This window comes from Dipodomys merriami, unplaced genomic scaffold (assembly GCF_024711535.1).
Source record: "Dipodomys merriami isolate MVZ:Mamm:240054 unplaced genomic scaffold, mDipMer1.0.p SCAF_473, whole genome shotgun sequence".
Classification (NCBI taxonomy): Eukaryota; Metazoa; Chordata; class Mammalia; order Rodentia; family Heteromyidae; genus Dipodomys; species Dipodomys merriami.
This window is the reverse complement of record NW_027206039.1, coordinates 329,222-336,598: the sequence shown is the minus strand read 5'-3', so window position 1 is coordinate 336,598 and position 7,377 is coordinate 329,222. Positions and strand designations below refer to the sequence as shown.

General features: G+C 33.4%; 1 pseudogene; it reads right to left on the bottom strand.

Annotated features, from left to right (window-relative positions):
• Nucleotides 1–1,801: 1,801 nt before the first annotated feature.
• Nucleotides 1,802–1,901, bottom strand: LOC138808752 (U6 spliceosomal RNA; annotated as a pseudogene).
• Nucleotides 1,902–7,377: the final 5,476 nt, after the last annotated feature.

Here is a 7,377-nt window from a genome sequence, read left to right as displayed (position 1 = left end):
ATCGAACCCAGGGCCTCTGGCATGCAAGGCAAGCGCTCTACCACTGACCCACTTTCCCAGCCCAGGCCTAATTTTTTAGATGGAAACAAGTGTTTAAAAAAAAACAAGAATTTAGGTAGTCATACAAAGGACTTCTATTTTACTACTGCATTATACATTTTTTTCTAATGTTGGTTACCAATAAATAATGGATCTATTAGAAAGCTCTTAAAGCTCATATATTGAATAGTAATTTCTCTTACACTATATCTTTGTATTTCCCAAATCATTTACATAGTAGGCTTTGTTTCCTATTTTCTCCTTCCTAGAATAAGCTGCATATGAAGACACCACTGTCCCTCATTTTCAGTCTGTGCATTTTAATACGGAGGAAAATCTTTCCTCTGCTCTCTATCAATTCAGTACTCCCCACTTACCATAATTTAAAATAGTAAAAATGGAAAAAGAGAAAATAAATCATGGTGAAAAAACATGCAGAAAATTCACCGGATTTTTCTGACCATTTCAACCTACGTGAACTATTGGGGAAATACATGGACACCTCATTCCCACTGGTACTCAAAGTCTCTGGTTAGGCAATTCTGATGAAGACAAGGAACAAGATGAAAACGTGAGGAAGGTATCAATTGCAAGAAAATAATGGAGAAGAATCCATGCAAATTTCTTCTTTGAGATGTTGAAATTAATCGGCTTACTATAGTGCTGAGACTACTTTCCAAAAAGGCCACTCATATGTATACTAGAAATGAGGTAAGTATACCCCTCTTCATCGGGAATCCTAGAGTGGACATTTTGACATTGTCCATGAGTTGGTAGCTCAAGGCAGATATTCATGCAAGAATTCTGAATGGCTTGGCACCCCTGCACAGTGCCTATATGTGGAATAATACCAGAATGGATTCTTTCTTACTTCATCATGATGCAGATACCAATCCCCAAACTAAAGGCCTCTTGACCTCCTTAAATATTGTTTCTCGGGATAGAAATAGCAAAGATACGCTGTATCTCCTTCTGTTTAAACATGATTTCAAACCGGACTGAAGAACAACTTGGAAGAAACTGCATTTGATATTGCCAAAAGCAAAAGTATGTATCACTAACTCTTTGAAGTTGTGGAAGGCTGTACAAATTGTTCTCCTATGTAGTCATGGTTTGGTTAAGTTTCTTAGATTTCAAAAGTGCCAGTCCATCCTTTCTGTCCCTACAAAATATTTATATAATACAAAATAACAGCAAGATCTTAATTTAAAAATTTATGGATTCCATGTTATTCTTCCACGTGAATTGCCTGACTTTGATGACAAAATGTATTCAAGAGTTTTTTGTATGCATCTATAATGATTTCTGCAGAGTTTGTGATTTTTTTAATTTTATCTTATCTGTTGAAAGAATAGTATAGAAATTAAAGATATTCCTGGTGATTGTCTGAAAAAAGTATCTATGTTTGTATAAAGTCCATAATCTATTTCATTGTCTTCTAGATATAATACTTAAAGTCACATTGTTTTATAATATATAGGTTCATTAATAAATGTGTCCTTTCAGATTACATTCCATATAGGAAAAGTTTAAGATTCCTTTTTCTTAAGTCTTTATATTATATTATTTCTTTGGGATAAAAAGATAATGTTATCTAATTTCAAGTATTGTAAAGGTTATGCTATGTAAGGGCCTTTCGAAGGTGAAAGTTTAATACACTGATGTCAAACTAACCTTTAATTCTATGAATTACAGGTTTTGTTACACTTGTATTTTTGTAATCAACTTTTTAATAACTGTTTTTCATTGCATTTGAAGAATGAAAAATATGGAATAATTCACAAATTTTCATTCCATCCTTGTGCAAGTGCCATGTTAATGTCTGTATTGTTGTAATTTGTGTAGACCTGCTGCTGAAGCATGTAGTACCCTCTAAATTTAAGTAGTTAACGATGTAATCTTTATACAGGCATATATCCTTGGTTGCCTATTTGTAACAAGGAACCTTTATTGTTACTAAAAATGCTATTGATCTTATTTCTCTAAATTTCTATGTATAGTGGAAAAAACTTATATTGTTTGGTCGATTGCTCATATTTGCAATTTTTTGTCAATGACTATTTTGTCGTTTTCATTTTAAATTTGATCATATTTTGAAGCCTTTATAGCTAAGTTCAAAGGTAATGGCTTTTCAAGTACTTATTTATCAACTGAGTTAGCTTTGTGGAGCTAATGGATTCAAAGTAAGCCTTGCTTAAGAGCTACTTCTAAACTTCTGCAGCTTAAAATTTTCTAAATGAGGTCTCAGTGGTACAAATGTCTTTCTGTCCCTTCACCCTTCTTCCATGTAGGAACAGATCAACCAGAATATCTTACCTGACAGCATAGATTGTCTTACTGGAACAAAACTAATCTTAGTTACATGGGTTCATAGAGATATGAACACTTCAGACTTAATTCTTCAGAATAGAAGGTATTTTATCAAAATATAATTGTTTATTATTCCTATCATTTCAAAACTAGCTAAAGCCAAGAAGGTAAAAAAATGTTCATATTCATGTTTACCTAATATCCTGGCCTGTCTACCATCCAACCAGGCAGGAACTTGCACTACTGACTTTCTATCACCAAATATTTCCATAACTCCTGGAAAAGTCCATATGTTTTTCCTCGATATTAGGCCTTAAATTGGTAATGTTTTAATCAAAGTGTTTCCTCTTGCCTCCAGGCTGTAAATTTACAAATGGTAAAGTTTTAGGTCTAACTCTACCAAAAACTGAGGTAGAGATAATGGAATAATACTTTAAAACAGAGTTGCCTTTGATGCCCTAACCACAACGGAACATTGCATAACAATTTCTTCTATTATATATACATATATATTTTATATTTATATGTGCTGATCTTAAATTTCACACAGTGAATCTTACTAGAATTCATTGGTAATTTGACAAATAAATTTAAAATTATTCCCATAAATAGATTGGAACATAAATAATTAGGTTTAGAATATATATTAGAATATAAAAAGTATCAATGCAATGTCTTCGGTATAAACTTGTGATACCTTCTAAGTGTTCTTGGTCTTCTGAATTCACATAGTAAAAAAAAAAAGCAGTATTGTTTTCCTCTAATCTAGAAGAGATTTTACACTGCTGATGTGTTTCTTGTGTTAACTCGCTAGTCCCAAAGTGTTTTTTTTCCATATTTCTGAAGCGTTCTTACTGATTATACCCAAATTTTTGCTGATATGATGCCTAAAAGCTATTATTCTTCTGCAGTACCCATGGGTATGAGGATATCAGGTCCCAGTTATCTGCATCATCAGATAACATGGGCAAGACTTCTCACCTTGGCCCATGCAACATGCTAAGAGAAAGTAATTGAAGACCCATCTCATTTTCTCATTTCCTATAATATTTCAGTGCCCCAATTCCTTGCAGGAATTAGCAGTAAACAATTGTGAAATGTAAGGCAACTTAAAATGAAAGATGAGATCACAAAATATGACAGAAAGTACTGTAGTTCAAACTTTCAATTTACAGATGACCAGCCCATATGAGTAAACAAAATCACAAATGTCACAAGATTATTTTTAATACCCCTCTCCTAATGATGAATGGAAGATTTCAGTCCAGCATAAGTAGGCCGAAAAATAATTCCTGAATGTTAGATCCATAATTGTTCTACCAAGGCTAGGAAATCTTGACTTGGAATTCAAATATAATTTCGAAAACCATTAATTGAGAAGACCCTTAGTACTTCAAAACACTGGTACTTCAGTAAAACTTGGTTCTGTATTCTAAAAATGTTGTCATTCTCAAACCAATGATAACATACATTTAATCTCTTGAAAGTATATTCCTTTTCAAATAAACTTTTTATAATCATATTCACCAAAATAACACTTGACAAGTAGATGATATTGACATTAAGTTTTTCAAGTGTAGGAATCAAGTTACAATAGAGTTGATTTGTTTACCCAGCACTAATGCCAAATAAGTTCAACCATTCATTAAAGTGTAGAAATAGTATCTCGCACCATTTGCGTTGTTCAGTAGGTGCCTTCCAGAAATGTGTTAAATACATCAGCCTCCCTTAATTCAAACCCAAATATTAGCTAATAAAGTAAATTTCATCATATAAGAAGGTACATTTTAAAAAGTCACTAATAGATGCCTTATCATGTGTTGCCTTATCATATATTTTCCCTATCTGTCTAACATAGTAAGAAATATGACTTTAAGTCTTGAATATGAGTACTGATCAGAGATGTGACAAACAAAAAATCTGTCTTCTATTGTTATCATATTCCTCTACAGTAGTAAATTTTAGTTTTCTTCTTTTTCCAAAATTTATAGGTAGTAGAAAATATCATCCCATGTAAAATAAAATAATCACACACCATTGTACAAAGCCATTTATAAAAACTGGTAGTTAGCTATAAATTCTAAGTGATGTTTAAACTTTCTTGTTGACTAAAGATTAATCTTCCAAAACGATGAGAATAAAATCATGTCTTGGTGCTTCACGTCTCCAGTCTTGCAAATTGTTATTGCAGATGAATGAATTATGGAAATATAAGCTGACATCATTTCAAGTATATGTGGGATTGAAACTCCTTGGAATGTATTAACAGACAGTTTAACAAAACGACTATCAGGAAGTTGAAACCAGAAAGGAATAATAGTAAAGACATAAAATGAATGAAAAATGGAACAAGGGGCAAGCACAGCTAGAATACTCAATGTACACATGTGATAAAGGAAGTCCTAAATCTGCAATAAATCTTGGAGAAAGGGTTGGTTGAGAATGATAGAAGGAGTGACTCTAATCCAGGAGCATTGGACAATTAGGTGGACATATTTAATTGTAACACAAATGCACAACCTTTTGAAATTCAGTTAAAAACACAACTACAAACAAAAACACACAAAAATCACAACCAAACAGCAATGCTTAGAGAGTATGTATATGAGCTCACAAAATTTTAATCAGTTAATGAAGGGCAGTCATGGGAAAACAAACAAAGCTGTCCAAAGAGGGCAGTTTGGGGTAGGGGAGAATCTTGAACAGATTTGAATAGATTGTCAAAGGTTATAAATCACCTACATCGACTGCAAATATTTTCTTCTGTGAGTATTCTCTTTTTTGGGGGGGGGGGTCCGGTCGTGGGGCCTGAACTCTGGGCCTGGACGCTGTCCCTCAGCTCTTCAGCTCAAGGCTAGCGATCTACCACTTGAGCCACAGCTCCACTTCCGGCTTTTTTCTTTTTGCTTATGTGATGCTGAGGAATCGAACCCAGGGCCTCAGGCATGCAAGGCAAGCGCTCTACCCCTGAGCCACTTTCCCAGCCCCCACACTTTGAGTATTCTTTATCTGAACTGGTTACTCCAGTCCTGAGCTACACTTTATAGCTTGTGAAGATAGAATGGAAGAAACAAGGTCAAGATCCCATTACACCACTGGAGAGAAAACAGTCCTGTATGGGTTCTCTCATCTTTCTTCACTACCTTCACTACTCTTTTCTCATACTTTTATTAAAGTAAGTGATTTTGAATTACATCTTCCCTTCTTTTTCAGAGAATTACTGTTTAGTAATTAAATGTCAATTCACAAATTTTGATGTCTTTTTTTAAAAGAACTTTGAATTTAAATTCCACTGCAACCTTGTTTCACACAGTGAGAGTATATTTCCTGGGTAAGGACAATTCTCAAGAGAACCTACAGGATTTACAGCAAGGTTTGTGAGGCTTGTTTGTTTACTGTGAAAATGAGCCATATTCACCCACATTGCTCCCTCTCAATTAAGTCTACACGGATTTCTTTGCATGAAAGCCTATTTTCCCAGACAATTTTAAATGTTCTTAATAGGCTAAGTTGTTAAAAAGTTTGAACAATTAAAATTTACCTGTCATAAATTTTAAAGCTCTTTTGAAATTCCTTTATCAGAATCGTGAATTCACCGATCATAATCCCGCCCTTACCAACAAAAAGAGTTAACATGTTGTTTTCATGATATAGTATCCATGAAACTACTATTTTCCAGTGCCTTTGTTATGCATATATATGACCATATAAGCTGATGCTGAGCAAAATGAACTCCAAGATATGGAAAAAGAAATATTTATTTGCAGTTGTTGTTTTTGATGAACTATGTGATTTCTATTTTCTTTGAGATTTTCCCCTAAGGTTTATCCTCTGCTGTGTTTGATTTTGGTACCCTGTGTATTTTGTATACATTTACCTTAATTAGTTAAGGGAACAGGAACAAAAAAAAAACGGTGAGGCAAAGGACAAAGAGCAAACCAATGCAATAGCAATTCTCACAAGACAATAAGTTGGAAATGTACATTACAACGTCTGAGGGGTATTGTGATGAAGGAAAAACTGTGAGAAAAATGAGAGAGGGGATAACAAGTTTGAAAAGTTATGTATTCAGTACCTTCCAATGGCTATAACCCCAGTGCACATCACTTTCACATTAAAATTAAATTTAAAAAATAAGCTGATGAAATAAAATTTCACTGTTTTGGTATAGTAAATATTATTCTTTATGTAGTAACTTTTTAAAAATCAGTATTATTTAGCATCTAATTTGAATTAATTACCTCTTCTTTATCAGAGGGTCATCAACTTGAATGATATCCAACTAGAAAATTTTTTCACAATATACTTGCCAATATTTTGAAAATAGAATAAATTTAGTACTTTCTTATACTAAAAGAGAAAACAGTTTAATTCTATGGAAACCCATAACTTTTAAAAGTTAATAAGTTGTTAAGAGGACAGAATGTATGTGTTCTTCAAAATTCCTATGACTAATAACTACTCATTTTCAAATTCTGAACATTCCATTCCTGAGAGATTCAAAATATACCTGTTTGCATGTTATGTAATTCTGCAATAGGTGCATTTTCCAATGGGGTGTTACAGACTGAGAAGTGAACAGAAAAAGAGCCACATTCTGATAAAGGATAAAACTATGAAGCATGTTATAATTAATTCTTCAAGAGTAAGCAGTTGTTTGTCAGATTAAGCTATTATTTCTTGACCATCAATCACAAGATTTATGCCATAAAGTCATCCTAGACCACCAGTTTCCAACTTGTAGGGTGCACCTCAAAATTCCCTTAATTCACATCAAGAATAACTTATCTCCATTGTGAAAATACACTGCACCTCTGCTAATGTGATGCCCTCCGTGTTCTGGAAAGAACACCACTATAAACTGGGTTGCATCATTTTTCCTCCACTGGTATTCTTGGAAATATTATTTATATTTATACTTTTTAAATATCATAGATAATAAGGATGCTAAGATTGTAAGATTACAGTTAAAAGCCTGTGAAGACTCAGGGTCTAGGTTGAAGGGGCAGAATGATGCAGGCTCCGGCC